Source organism: Mus pahari, chromosome 1 (genome assembly GCF_900095145.1).
Source record: "Mus pahari chromosome 1, PAHARI_EIJ_v1.1, whole genome shotgun sequence".
In the NCBI taxonomy this organism is placed as follows: domain Eukaryota; kingdom Metazoa; phylum Chordata; class Mammalia; order Rodentia; family Muridae; genus Mus; species Mus pahari.
Window position 1 is genome coordinate 128,271,118 of NC_034590.1, and position 14,984 is coordinate 128,286,101.

Sequence of the window (14,984 nt, forward strand, 5' to 3'; positions counted from 1 at the left end):
CTGACAATTACCTGCTTCCCCAAGCTTTGTCTCTAGGGGAAGCCGGGCTTTAAGCTTTTGTGTAGCACATGTGTGTGTATATGTTGATTGTTAAGCTACAGACAGAATACAGACAGAATTTGGATTGTAATTATCAGATGGTAGGAATGTGAATGTTTCACTAGTCAGTTTTGGGTTGGTTTGTTTTCTCTTTTGTTCACAGACCTCTTTGTTTTCAGCCAGTGGAATCCATTTTTGAAAAGAATGTACGAGCCTCTGGGGCATTTTTCTGAGCTGCAGTGATTCATGCTTCTACTTTCTGAAGGGAATGGCTAGAATGTAGATGAGCTAATTAAATGCATTTTGCCTTTTTCTGAAAAGCATAGTCACTGCCAAAAAATTCCAACTTTTAGTAAAGTTATGTAAAAAGTATTTTTTGAATCTTCTTCAGCTTTATTTTACAAATAAGAAACTAGTGTTGCCATTCATTTTAAATCTTAAAAATATTATTTAGGTCACTTTGATAAACTACCAAACTATCAAAAATAAACTTTAGAGGATATGAATGTCAGCGTTTATTGAATTAACTTATTTCCACCACCAGACTCATTGGCTCTTTGTACTCACCCTGAAGGATATGCACCCAGACTGCACAAGAAAACAAAGTACTCTCGGGAGGAGGACCAGGTGGAAGACAGGCATTTTATGTATGAAAACAACGTGTTAGGTACACCAAGACACAGCTCTCAGAGCTTCCAGTTTAAGACATAGCTTCCTAATTAACAACTTGTGGTCCTGTACCTAAGCATGTTGTTGGAGGAGAGGGTTTCCCATTCCTTCCGAGAACAAAAGAGAGTCAGATGGCCAGCATTCTTTATTTAGGGCTTTTTATATGCTAAGTAGTAAGCCAGCTATTTTATGCACAAAAAGCCCTATTATGAAATAGTACTGTATCCATTTTGTAAATAAAGAAGATAAGCCTCACATACTAATAAGCTTGTTCAAGAAACTGAACTGATAAGTGGTGGCAAGAGAGTCTAAACTAATCAAAATCTTCCTCTTTTAAAGCTTTCATTCTCTGCTGCTGAGCACTCCCAGAATTTGAAAGCTTAGCTGGCGAAAATAAAGGAGTGGGGCACAGAGTGAGCGGGACAGTACCTCTCCTACAGCTGTTGTGAGCAGTACAGTACCTCTCCTGCAGCTGTTGTGAGTGGGACAGTACCTCTCCTACAGCTGTTGTGAGCAGTACAGTACCTCTCCTACAGCTGTTGTGAGCAGTACAGTATCTCTCCTACAGCTGTTGTGAGTGGGACAGTACCTCTCCTGCAGCTGTTGTGAGCAGTACAGTATCTCTCCTGCAGCTGTTGTGAGTGGGACAGTATCTCTCCTACAGCTGTTGTGATTCTGGTTTGCAGCTGTACTTCTGGACCAGAGGTTACTTGCAAGGTGTCAAGGATGGACAGAAGCTTTTACTTCTTGGAGCCTGAAAATAATTTTCCGGCTGTGTTTCTGGATCAGATAAGGAGCCCTCTCTTTAGCATGTCTCCTGCCAGTTCTGCTTTGATAGCATGTGGGTAAGTTGGATGGGTCCAGTGCTTGAAACTGTACTGAAGCAGTGGTTTTCTATTATCCTTTTAGGACTAGCCAGCTGAGCATCCCATAGGAGCTTGTTATAAATTTTGTATATCCACCAGACTATTGAATAGATCACTGGGAAATGAATGTGCTCGGGAGTCCATATGCCCTTCAGGAAGTGAGCTGACTGATACAGGCTCATTTGGAGAGCTCCTGTCCTAGGGAATGGGAACTCTTTCTTCTTGTCTTGTGGCTAGGTTCAGGTAAAGACCTTGGTAATTAAAAGCTAAATCTTAAAACTTGAGGCTTTGAAATCTCCGCTTTCATCACTAGTGAATGTAGCAGCTTTTTTTTTTTTTTTTTTATAAATGAATACCTTGAGTGTCCATCTGCCTCTCCTGAATATGCTTTGCTGTAGTGTAATGTCAGAGTACAGATCCTTCAGAGGATTCAAGTATAAGACAGAAAAATTCATTGAATTCCTTAAATTTAGAAAATTTTCTTCCTGGAAAGAGCTGATGTGATTCTTTTTTCTCTAAGCAGCATAGGGAACAGATATCAACTGAGATCTACCCTCAAAGAAACAGGAACCAAAGATGAAGAATAAGCTGCAGCAGTGTTATGAGACAGTGGGCATGTTTGGCCATTTTACCAAACTTCTCTATTCTGCTGTATTTCAGAGGAAGAGAAATGACGAGTGATTAGGAGGCTTGGGGGGGGGGGGTGAGGTGGTTTTACTTCAAGTAGGGAACAAGAATGAGAGAAAATAATGATTGGTATTGTCAGTGTATTGAGTACATCTTTAAGAATATGAGTTCTTTCTTCCTAAATGCTAAGAACAGAGAAGAGTTCCCCACACCTTCTCCCTAACCTGAGGCTGCAATTCTAGCCTGGAGCTGCAACCATCAGTGCAGGGTACTCTACAGAATCACATCATTTCCCAAGGAGAATGAACTGTTGTTGAATTCTGATTTCTCTGTCCCTCACCCTAAGTAGCCATGATTTCTGTCAGCATCTTCAGAATACCTCACTTGCTAAGAATGTGCCATGTCATGATGTCAAAGGCACTGGAAGTTAAGAAATAGGTCAGAAATTCCTAGCAGAGGTTCTGGTTCAGGAAGATTGCTTTGAACAGGAAGGCTGCCCTGTTGTTTGTGCTCAAGTTTAGTTCTTAAAGTGTGATGACTATGAAGACCCCTCAACACTAAAGTCAGACATGTCCACTGCCTCATAATACTGCTGCAGTTTATTCTCCATCTTTGGTTCTTGTTTCTTTGAGGGTGGATCTCAGTTGAGTGGCTGGCACAGAACAGTAGTCCACAGGCAGCTAGCTCTAAGGAGGCTTGGATGTGAAAAAGGCTTCACACCCCACAGGACTTGCCAGAAACAAGTGCTAGAGGAGTCCCTTACAAGTTAGCAGAGGGAGTTTTTATTCTCCAATTACAGCTTAGAGCATGCTTCTGAAGCTATAGGGATGGCATCTGATGATGCTCTTTGGATCCCTGGCTCCACCTAGAACCCATTCAGAGATGGTGCTATAGACCAGGCTGTGCCTGCTGAGAGCCTGTTGTTAGGTCGGAGACCTTTGCACTTTTCCTGTCAACACCAACATGTTGAAGAGAATCAAAGAACCCCCAGCATTCACAGGGAACTTGAGAATCTAAGAACTTCTGATGGCTCAGAGAACTTCATAATTTTAGAAGATTATCATTCAGGTACTGTTCAGATTCTACTTTGAATCTATGCTCTTTGAACCTTATTGTTTGGAACCATAACGTCTTCCTTTATTTTGCTAATCACTTCTGTAGCTGTTATGATGTAATTATTTGGGGGCAGGGCAGATGGAAACAAAACTGGGCAGGTTGGGGTAAAAGTTAATAGAGGAAGCAAAGTTAGTGTTTTAGTAAGCTCTTCTTTTCTTGGTCCACAAGGTATCCAGTGACTCAGTGTAGAAACAGAAATATTAAACCCCAAATCACAACCAGGAACAGTGTGATAGTAGTTCTAGCTACTCAGAAGGCTCAGGCAGGAGAATTACTTGAGTTCAGGAAGTTTGAGGTTAGCCAGGACACAATACCCCAAGATCCACCTCTTGAAAAAAGTATGTGCATATGAATCTGAGAGACAGTTAATCTTTTGCTGCCTACCTAGTAAAACACTCTGACCAATCCTTTGTTTTTCTGTACCAGGCAAAAAGGAAGGAAAATTTCCACCAAATGTCACCCACTGATAAGCTCATCCCAGTGTGAAGTGCCACACTTGCTCTGACTCTGTCTCACCTTGAGTTGAGTCTCAGCACATCATTTTCATGAATGTCAGTGTAGAACACCTTGTCATGCCATCTGGCTGCGTCCGTTAGCTCTGTGGGCCTTACCATGGTCTAAGCAGCCTAGCCTGTTGGCATTTGGATGACTTGTGGTGTCAGCAGTATAAGCAGTGCTTCAGTGACATGCTTGAAAACCTCGTGTCCTTGCTTGAATGCTGCCTTTCCATACTTAAAATAAGTTCCTTTGGAGTATCATTTGCTGGGTCAAAATTTTGATCAGACTATCTTTAGCCTAGGCTCTTCCTCTTGACTTCTGGGTCAGTTTGGACCTGATGATCTCAATAGCACTTCTCTTCTGTTTTTGTTTTTCCCCTATACTTTAAGAAAGAGAAAAGAAACTCAGATTGACTCACAGCTCACCAGGATCTTTTAAAATGTGTGGTATGAAGTGTACAAACATGACAATAAACCCACAATACCTCGTTAGAGAAGTGTAGGTTTCTGATTCAGTCAGCAGCAGTTTTGACAGTATGAGTCTGCTCTACACCTTTGATTACTGTCCAGAAACTCAGTGAAAACAATAATTAGGCAATACCCAAGCTGTGACCAAGAGGGTCAACAAGGAGTTTAAACAAAAATATCACATAGATGCTCTTCGAGTTCCCACTACATGTTAGTGAACAGGTAGGAGAGCAGCCCTACCTGTTGTATGTACATCTGTGTAGGTGTGTATGAACAAATGAAGGGAAGGTTCAGTAATAATAACAATAATTTACATAGTGTTTAGAAAAAGACACATATTGTGTGAACTTAATAGAAGTATAAAAGAGGGGGCTGGTGAGATGGCTCAGCGGGTAACAGCACCCGACTGCTCTTCCAAAGGTGCAGAGTTCAAATCCCAGCAACCACATGGTGGCTCACAACCATCCTTAACAAGATCTGACTCCCTTTTCTGGAGTGTCTGAAGACAGCTACAGTGTACTTACATATAGTAAATAAATAAATAAATAAATAATAATAAAAAGAAGTATAAAAGAAATGGGATATTTTATATATGAAGAGAAAGAATATTTTGGTCTCTCTGACATACTAGTAATGCTTGGGTCATAACTTCCAAGAGAATATGGTAAAGTAAGATGCCAAATGCCACCTATGGCAAGCCTTGCAAGGTGTACGGGAGGAAGGGCCTTGAAGCAGAGGTATAGGACTTAAAGATGACGTTCCTGACCTCAGACTACTGTATGCTTACAGGCACAAACTTAAATTGTGTTTAGCTTCACTTTTCACTTTATTTACCTTTTCTAAAACCATCTAAATCCTAAAAATTACATCATTTTCATGGAATGAAAAATGCACTGCATACCCTGTATATGCTTACACTTGAGAATAAATGAACAGAAAGTGGATTAGACCCAGCAGGAGCAGAATGCTTTGATAAATGCCAAACCCACATTTAATCTTATTGGTGGTACTCAACTGTATGTGAGAAGACACACATCCAGTAGAAAGTTAGTAAAACTCTAAACCTCATCCATAGCTGCAAGAGGTTTTGTCAGGATATCTCTGGGCTCTCACCTGTTATGAGTGGAGGCAGACCCAGGTGATTGAGGAACTTGCTTCCTCCCCGCCCCTGCCCTAGCTGCTGTGGCATCACCTAGAGCAGGAGATGCAGTTCTAAGACTGTGTTGAGTCTTTTCTGCAGGTTTCCCTCAGGGCCACAGTGTTGCTGTCCAAGGCTTATGTGATGAGTACATTCCTAATTATCCTCAATTGTCAGATAATTTCCTATCTTTCATTGATGTAATCATTGATTTTTCTACTTCTTAATGTGAGATGTGCAATTGGACACTGGAAGACTTACTGAAGTTAGCTTCCTGGAAGGAAAAGGTCATGTACACATCATAAGAATCACATGGGACCTGAGAAAGTGCACCTGGCTTGGAATTCCAGTATCAGCCAAAAAGTAAGACCCATATGAGTCAGGTGGCAGCTTTCAGATCTGCTTGGGTGTGTTTATTGACTCAACCCAGCTGCACCCCAGGTTTCACTCTATCATACATCTGTTGTTTTAAATTAACAAGACCATGTATATATTTTAGTCCTTTCTAAAAATATGTATAAGACATTGAGCTGTCTGTTAGAAAGCATTTACTGAATGAAGCTGGACTTTGCCTATTTAGAAGGTTAGAAGGTCTAAGCAAATGTTGCCAACATGTCCAGTAAGAACAGTCTAGTGTGAGCTAAGAACAATTTCAGCATGACAGATGCAGAAGAAAGGTGTGTATTTTATAATCGTGTAGAAGCGGTCTTCTTCCCAGGGTTGTCCAGGACTTTCCAGACAGTCTTGGTTTCCCATCCATTTCCACACTCATTATTTCCTTTCTCATTAATGAAAATCTATCTCCAATTTGTTATAACCTTTAAAATTAAAATATTTGTGTCTCATGTTTTAAGCTTAGTAGGCCTGAGAAGTTTGTCCTCTAAAACTGTTATGTGAAGTGTGCATGAGGTGTGTGTGTGTGTGTGTGTGTGTGAAGTGTGTATGAGGTGTGTGGTATCAGTGCCACAGCATTCATGTGGGCTCAGAGGACACCTTTGGAGTCAAGGTTGGCAACAAGCTCCTCTACCCGCCCTTTACTCTCACACCAGTCCAGTTACTTTTAAAACACAGCATTTCTAAGAGAGTGCTGAAATAGGCTGCAGAATCAGCATCAACTGACTTCTGTCCTCTGGATACACAGGCTGCTGGACAGAAAACAGGAAGTAGAGGTCGATGGAAGGAGCTTTGGCAGAGAATAGACTAAAAATGCATTGGGTGTGCACTGCAGGTGACAGACCTTGGACTTCAGGGTGGCAAATAATGATAGTAACAAAGAAAATGGGCATTGCAGATGAGGTTCTGCCTTTTTGTTGTTTATTGGCATAGTTTTCCCTATTCAGCTCTGGCTAGTCTAGAACTCACCTATATAGACCAGCGTAGACTCAAATTTGTGATGGTCTACCTGCCTCTGACTTCTAAGAACTGGGATTATAAGTACACACCACCACACCCTACTGAGGCTATGTTGTGTGTAGTGAGAGTTAATTAAGCCCATTTTTTACCTTTCTCTCAGTAAAAGTGAGTTATTTCTATTAACTAAACCCATACAGGGGAATGCCAGGGCCAAGAAGTGGGAGTGGGTGGGCAGGGGAGCAGGGNGGGGGGAGGGTATAGGGGACATTTGGGATAGAATTTGAAATGTAAATGAAGAAAATATCTAATAAAATCAGTTTAAAAAAAGAGATCAGAGTAAGCAATCATATTCTCACCATGTTGCTGTCTTAAGTATAGAACAGGATCACAATAGTTTTTATGTGAGAATTATTAAAGTATTATAATTTTCATCACCCCTCCTAAAATGCTAGTTTGGGAAAAGACAAACATAGATTACTCATTTATCTCTTTCTTACTTGGCCAGTCCCCTAACTTGGAAATAGTGCAGCAGTCTCAGTAAGTGTGAATACATTAACTTGCCAGTTGACAGTTCTACCCCTGTGTCCAGTGTCCTGAGAAAAGGGACTGACTGGCTTTCCCTGCTCTTCCCAACATGTAGGATGCTAACATGGCTATTTCTAAAACTACTGTGAAATTCATGAGAAGCCAATAGTAATAATAAGCATCAAACTGTCAGGCTCTGCAGTATGCAGCAAGGAATACATGATACTTGGACAGGAGCACAGGCTGTGCCACACTAGAGTGCTAGTCAGTGCAACGTCCCAGAAGCCAGGAGCTGCAGAAATGGTGCTGAGGATTGCAGCCCCCTGCTTGCTCATGGGACTTGCCCATTGTTGGGAATGTCAGAGAATTCGGTAGAGAATGCGGCTGTTACAACTCAAATGCTCACTGCTTTCCATACTTTTTAATTGCTTTCTTAGAGACAGAAGTTAAAGCCAGCTCACTAATTTATGACCGAATGACCTGGGGCAAAGCCCATTCTTTCAGTGAAATAGAAATACGAATAATATTTATCTTATAGGGTTATTGGGGAACTCTTAAGAGATAAGGATCAAGCAATTGTTAATAGCTAGTACTTAGCACACACCCAGGTAGCAAAACTCTTCAGAAACATTGGCTGTAAACCAGCTTAGAGGAGTGGGTTTAAGGCAGTCTTAGGAGGTGTGGTGTTTATTTACCCATCATTTTAGATTTATAACAGCAGCTACGCCAGTATGATGGAGCCCCTTTATTGGCTTAGGTAGAGTTCTGAGACATCACTTCATTGGTGCTTAACAATTGTAAAAAGGAAACGTGAGTTGTCATTCTGTGAGAGGGGATCAGCACTATGCCTAAACTTCCTAGTATGCAGGTGTGCCTAGTTGGAGGAAGCTGGCTGAGGCTTTGTTTATAGTAAGCCCCGCCACTCCCTGTAGGAAAAGGAGCTCTACTCACTACTTGCTGTCCTGCTCCTGAGAGGAGACCAGCTATTTCTTCCTAAGGAACCTAAAGACCCCAGTCTACCTGCCAAGTCCTCATGTCAGGTTCCTTAACGTTTCAGGGGCAATAAAACACAAAAGCAGTAGTTTACTGTTTTATGTTTATTGGTAGGCATACAGGGCAAGTATTTATTTGGTTTATATTTCTAGCCACACCACCCCAAGTTTTAAATACGTGAAACAGTGATCCTGGTAGTCAGAGGAGGCAGAAGATTTCACAGCTGGCATGTAGTTAACTGGTTTTCAGAAATACTGCTGCATATTGAGAACTGCTTAGTGTGTGGGCCTCTGTATTTCCTCTCTTCTCTCCTGCTGAAGAATAGCAGTAGTGAGCTGAATTGAGTTGACAGGCCCTACTGTGCTGTGTTTGATTCCGAAAACCTTGTGTGTTCGGTAAGGCCCTCTGTTAAACCACCCCCTTTGAGAGATTTTATCAGGTGAAAGATTGAGGGGTGCCATTTAGCACAACTCCTGATTCTGGGGGAAGCAGGCTGGTTTCTGAGTACAGTTTCTAAAGTTCTTTCTTCGTATTGTACTTGGCTCTGATCTTTAAGGTGTTTGTCCATTTCAAGGTTTTTGAGGTAAGCAAACCCAGGAAGTAATTAGCAGATGAGTCAACAAGCTTGCTCGTTGCCCACCCAGGTGCCCAGCCTAATAGTTTATCTGCGTAGATAGTGGCTTCTGCCAAAGGTCTGTAGGGACAGCAGACCTAGTGCACTATGGCTGTGCCTAGTAAAGAGTTAGGCTGCATTTATGTGTACCTTTTTCCCATACATGAATGTGTAGGTTAGCATAGCCAATTGCTTTTTGAGTGAAGAGGCTGTGCTGTACAGAAGATATCATTTCTGGCAACATCTAATTGGGTACAGATCATGTGTATATATAAGATGGGAAGAAGTTACTTATAGAGCAACAGTAAAGCTATCTTGTCTCTCCTTTGCAGCAGTGAACAATCTGCTCCAGCTTGAGCAGAGGATTCAGTTTCTAGTCACATCACTGGTTCAGATAATCACGTGGAACCAACTGTCTCACCCTTCCTGCTTCTCTCATGGTGGTTCCCATGTTCTAATAAGGTTATTTTAAAATTGAGATATATTGATTAGCACTCCCATCATTAATGTCTGAAGAAGTATAACTTGTGTTCACTGGAGTTCTAAGGGTAAAGGGATGCATTTCCCAGAGGCTCAGTTAAACACCAGTTAAAATGGACAGTCCCTTTTCCTTGCCTCAAAAAATTATTTATTTTATTGTATGGGCATGTTGCCTTGCATGTACATCAAGGAGTCCAGAAGAGGGCATACCCTGGATCAAATCCCCTGAACTGAGGTTACCGAGTATCTTGAAGCCCCTATGTGCTTGCTGGAAATTAAGCTTGTACCTTTTTGGAAGAGAAGCCAGTGCTCTTAACCACTGAAATATCTCTCCTGCTCAGTCTCTTTATTTTACACACTTGGCATCTAATTTTACCCTTATACTTTTAGACTAGTGGGATAAAGAGGCGTATGTAGAGCTGGGGTGGGAGCTAGGAGAAGATGGGAGTGAGAATGTCACCAAACCTGAGCCATTGTCTTACCCAGAAGAGCAGCAGGATTAGATTCCAGAAAAGGAAGTGGACCTAGGAAGAAAGACTCATTTTTTTTTTTTTTTACTGCATTTTTCAACTTACCTGAGACCAGTCAGAGACTAATAGCTGTGTGAACTGTCCCTTGTAGCACAACTACTTGATAAAAACAGGCATGGTGGGTGGCATTAGTAATATTCCTGATAACCACTGTGATCATGAGCTACAGGTGTAGATGCCACAAATGTTGGGCTATGTCCATGGTTTATGTAGTGCCTAGCCTCAGCTCTGCTTTTAGATATCTGTCTTTTTCTTGGCTTCAGGCCCAGAAGCAGCCTTGTGGCTGATAGCCACCGTCATTCTATACACATCATTTCTTCTTCTTACCCTGCTCTCTCCTCCCAGCCTCCACCCATCCTCTCTTCAAGGATCCTAAAATGCTCAGCTCTAAGCTCTCATTTGCAGTAAGCAACTTAACAATTATATTTCATCATTGCTTTCATTTGGGAGAAGTTTTAACTCCTAAGGGTACTACAAATAAATATAAAGTAAATATGCATTTCTGTTATTAGCCCTAATAGGGAATACATACTATTATTTCCCTTAGGGTTAAAGTCAGTCTTCAAAAAGGATAATAAATATAATAAGGTTTCTTTTCTTCAGAAGCTCATCCACCCTGGAGCTATCAGCTGCTATTCCTTGTCTGTGAAAACAAGAAGATAGTTCATACTGACATTGTTCCTGCCCTTTAACTGGCTGGCCTAAGTGGGGCTTCCAACGTGCTCAAGATGAACCTGGCAGGAAAAGTACAGACCCTGCTCTGTTGCACTTTCTCCCCTGGGAGCAGATTCTGCTAGCTGGTCCCTCCCTCCAGTGTCTTTATGAGAATGTCCTCGTGACCTGGGCTATCCTTTTCCAGATCTTCCTTCCCCAGACTCCACCTTACACTTCCCGTCCTTTCATTGTCAGTGCTAGCCCCCAGAGACAGCACTGTCAGTTTGCCAAGCTTTCAGCTTGTCTTACTCTAACATCTCACTCATACGAATCTGAGTATTGTATCTACAGAGTGGATTGCTGCTTAAAATAGTCTAAAACCTCTGCCAGCAAGATTCTGCTGAAGGGACCCTGATATTGCGGCCTCTTGTGAGGCTATGCCAGTGCCAGGCAAACACCGAAGTGGATGCTCACAGCCAGCTATTGGATGGAACACAGGGTCCCCAATGGAGGAGCTAGAGAAAGTACCCAAGGAACTGAAGGGGGCTGCAACCCTGTAGGTGGAACAACAATATGAACTAACCAGTACCCCCTGAGCTTGTGTCTCTAGCTGCATATGTAGCAGAAGATGGCCTAATCGGCCATCACTGGGAAGAGAGGCCCCTTGGTCTTGCAAACTTTAAATGACCCAGCACAAGGGAAGGCCTGGGCCAAACAGTGGGAGTGGGTGGGTAGGGGAGCAGGGGTGGGGGTGGGGTATAGGGAACTTTCGGGATAGCATTTGAAATGTAAATAAAATAAAATTTTAAAAAAAATGACAATATAAAAAAAATAGTCTAAAACCCTAACAGTCTTTTAAAAATGTTTCTCCACTTTTTTAGGCTTATTTTATATAGATATGTGTTTTGCCAGCATGTATTTATGTGCACCACATGAGTGCCTAATGTTGCAGAGGTCAGAAGGAAGTATTAGATCCCCTAGAACTGAGTAACAGATGGGTAAGCCACCATGTGGGTGTTGGGACTCAAACCTGGCTCTTCTGCAAGAGTAACAAGTGCTCTAAAGCCCCAAGACGTCCTTCCAGCCCTTTTAACAATCTTTTTTAGTGTGATCTTGGCCTTTTCCTTTCTCTGGGCTTTGGTGTGGTGTTCCTATTTGTAGAACAGTTAGATGATCTCTCTGTCAATCAAACACGTGTGATCGAGAATTAAATGTGTCAAAATATATTGAAGTGTGCTTTTATTCTATAGCTCATAATATATTGTGTGTTTGTTTGCATTATGAGTTTCCTAAAATGAAGAACAGTGTTCTATGGGAGAGCTGTGTGTCATATGCACATTTAGCATATGGCAGATTCCATTTATACACATAATGTTCCCTCCAGAGCTAAGCCTTGGCTTGTATTCCTCCAGTGAAGGGAAGCTGCAGCTGAAACACTGACGTGAAACAAACGGAACTCTCACTTTTGGCTCTTAAGCTTCACAGAACTTAGATCCTAGTAGTTCAATGGTAATTTGACCATGATTTTAGAATGTTTATAGATAATGTTGACCATTTGTACTTTCTGAATTTAAAGACATACCATGGTCTGCTTGCTTTCTGTGTTCTGAGGTTGGAGTTACTCAGTTAGGTGCTGAGTGGGTGCTTTAGAAGTGTTCATCTGAAATAGAGTAGGATGTTAACCCGTGACAGAGAGACAATCACTACTCAAGAAGTCTTCCTGGACACTCGTGTTACCTATTATTCGATTTGAATAAATTACTAAAATGTTTTCCTTATTAGTCCTGGAATAAAATAAAGTCCCAAAGTCAATGTGCATGAGATCATTTGGGGCATAGGCAATGTTTTGCCCAAGGTTCCAGTTGCTCTCCTGCATATGGCCATTTATGGCAATGCACATACACCCTGGAAAGCTCAGCACTGCTTAGGGTGAAGACAAACAGGAGAAGCACCACCAACCTAAAACTCACTTGTCCTATAGGAGAGAGACTCCTTTTCTCTGTAGCAGTCAGTCTCAGAGCTCAGGGAACCATTATGTTTAGACTCGGCCACAGTAGTATAGTTGTAAAGTTGTGCCTGCTTAGACAGCATCAGGACAAGTCAATCCATAACAAGCGGAGCAGCTGGCATGCCCTCCTCTGGATGGATACTGGAGTTACACTTCAGAGTGCAGCGCCCTGTGCTTACAGAGAACAACGGATGAGAAGCATCCTTTGAATCCCTTGCCTAAGAAGATATGAAAAGGCTATTGAAGACCCCTTTGAGATTTCATTATAAAATCGTATAACCCCACCCCAACAAAGCAAAACAAAACAAATCTCCTTTATAATCTTTTAAATCAGAGAAGGAAAAACTGTTTAAAAAGTGTTTGAAAAGTGGCTTTTAAAAAAATGGCATTTATGTTTAGTTTGTGTGCGTGTTACAGATCATGGTACACATGCAGAATATAACTGGTTCTCTCCTTTCACTATGTGGGTTCTGGGGACGGAGGCTTGAAGCACATGCCTTTACCTACTGAGCCATATTACTCCCCCATCTCTGGGCTGGTAGTCTTGGTTCTACAAGAGAGCAGGCTGAGCAAGCCAGGGGAAGCAAGCCAGTAAAGAACATCCCTCCATGGCCTCTGCATCAGCTCCTGCTTCCTGACCTGCTTGAGTTCCAGTCCTGACTTCCTTGTTGATCAACAGCAGTATGGAAGTGTAAGCTGAATAAACCCTTTCCTCCCCAACTTGCTTCTTGGTCATGATGTTTGTGCAGGAATAGAAACCCTGACTAAGACAGTCATGGTGCAAGAAGAAATACAATGATTTATGACCTCATTTAGTCAATAGATTTACCATCAATAAAGAGTTAGACATTTATGAAGTTTGGTAATTAAAGAGGGAGAGGTCCTAGAATCAATGCCTCCTAATATGTAGGGAAGATTGCACATTAGTCTCAAATCAGTAGGTTCTCCAGGTTAGAACTGTGCATATTAATCACTGTTTTATTCTTTTCTGAAATGCTATCTGGCACAGAGTAGGCTTCATTAAATCACCCTTGCCCAACCCTGTGTTAACGTTTTGAAGCACTCTCTGATTCCTTACTACTTTAGATTCAAAGACTTGGAGTGATTGCTGAAGATGATCTGATTCTCCTTTAATAGATGAGAACGAGCTGGGAGCAGAGAGGGAAATGACTTGTTAAAGAACACAAAGCATGACTCTCTTTAGATATGGCAGTAGCCCGTTCAGTTGGCTGTCCTAACAATTCCTATGCTATGTGGTTAGTCATGCTTCTTTTCACATGTCTAGCTTTGGCTCCTTGGTACTTAGAACATCTTATTTCATGGGTTGTCCTGCAGTGAATGACAAGGCTTACCTCGAATGTGAATAGAAAGTCTTTGAAAGTTCACACTGTAGGCCATATGCTGAAAACCTTTCTAAGTTCAATAATTTTACAAAAAAAAAAACATGTTGATAGAAATGAGAGAAATGATCTTTTATATCCTGGATTGTGAACAGCTTCTTGGAAGGGCATTTTGACAAGTTACGTACTGAATGTTGGTATTCTGACCTGCCCTACTGACCTGGCTGTGTGAGGGTCCTCTCCGATCTTAGTCCCTGTTGTAACTTTTGAGTAGCAGCCCCACTGACTTTTGAGATAGGGAAGGAGTGGAATCACAGTTAAAAGAAGTGCATTACCAGATTGCTGATAAATGTGAAGGTGTTTGCGTAAATTTAGCTCCATTTGCAGCTTTGAGTAAAAAGGAGTTTTCTCTTACTAGGGGAAAAAAAGCTGAGTAGTGAGGTGGTGGTGGTGGGGTGTGGGGTCAGGGATATGTGTTCTGAGTTCCAGCTAGAGAACTCAGCACTCACAATGCCTCACAGTAGTGGATGGTATATGCAAAAGGCCTGTTTATAAAGGTATTCACCCAGGGGAACCAGCAAGATGCTTTGGCCAGGTGGTAGCAATAGATTCTGTTGTCTCCCTCTCCTTCCGAGGGGACCAGCAGTAGAGCTGGAAAAGATGTAATCTCTTGCTGCTATGAATGTAGTAACCACAAACCCAAGACCTCTGGTAGTCACAAGTCTGAACTGAGTCACACCGGCCCATCTACAGGTTCAATAGGACTGCATTCCTCTTCAGGCTTTGAAAAAAATCCCAATTTTTGACCCCTTCCTTCATGTTCACATGTGGCAATAGGGGGTCAAGGGTCAGGCCCTTACTTTACACCGTACCACTCCAGTCTTGTCCGCCTCCCTTTTCAGCTAACAACCTCCATGGTTACTTTAGGGCCACCCAGCTGACCTACGATCATCTCCCAGTTTTAAAACCTAATTTCCCTTGCCATATAAAGTAACACTTTCACACTCACTGTGAACTTGGATATCTTTGATGAACCATTTTTTGCCTACCATAGAAAAAAGTGATTAT

The 14,984-nt window shown here is 41.9% G+C and overlaps 1 protein-coding gene across 1 annotated transcript in view; it reads left to right on the forward strand.

Moving 5' to 3' along the window:
• LOC110336980 (guanine nucleotide-binding protein G(q) subunit alpha) overlaps window positions 1-14,984 on the forward strand; it is a 241,821-nt gene that overhangs the window by 117,842 nt on the left and 108,995 nt on the right. The gene's annotated exons all lie outside the window — the stretch shown is intronic.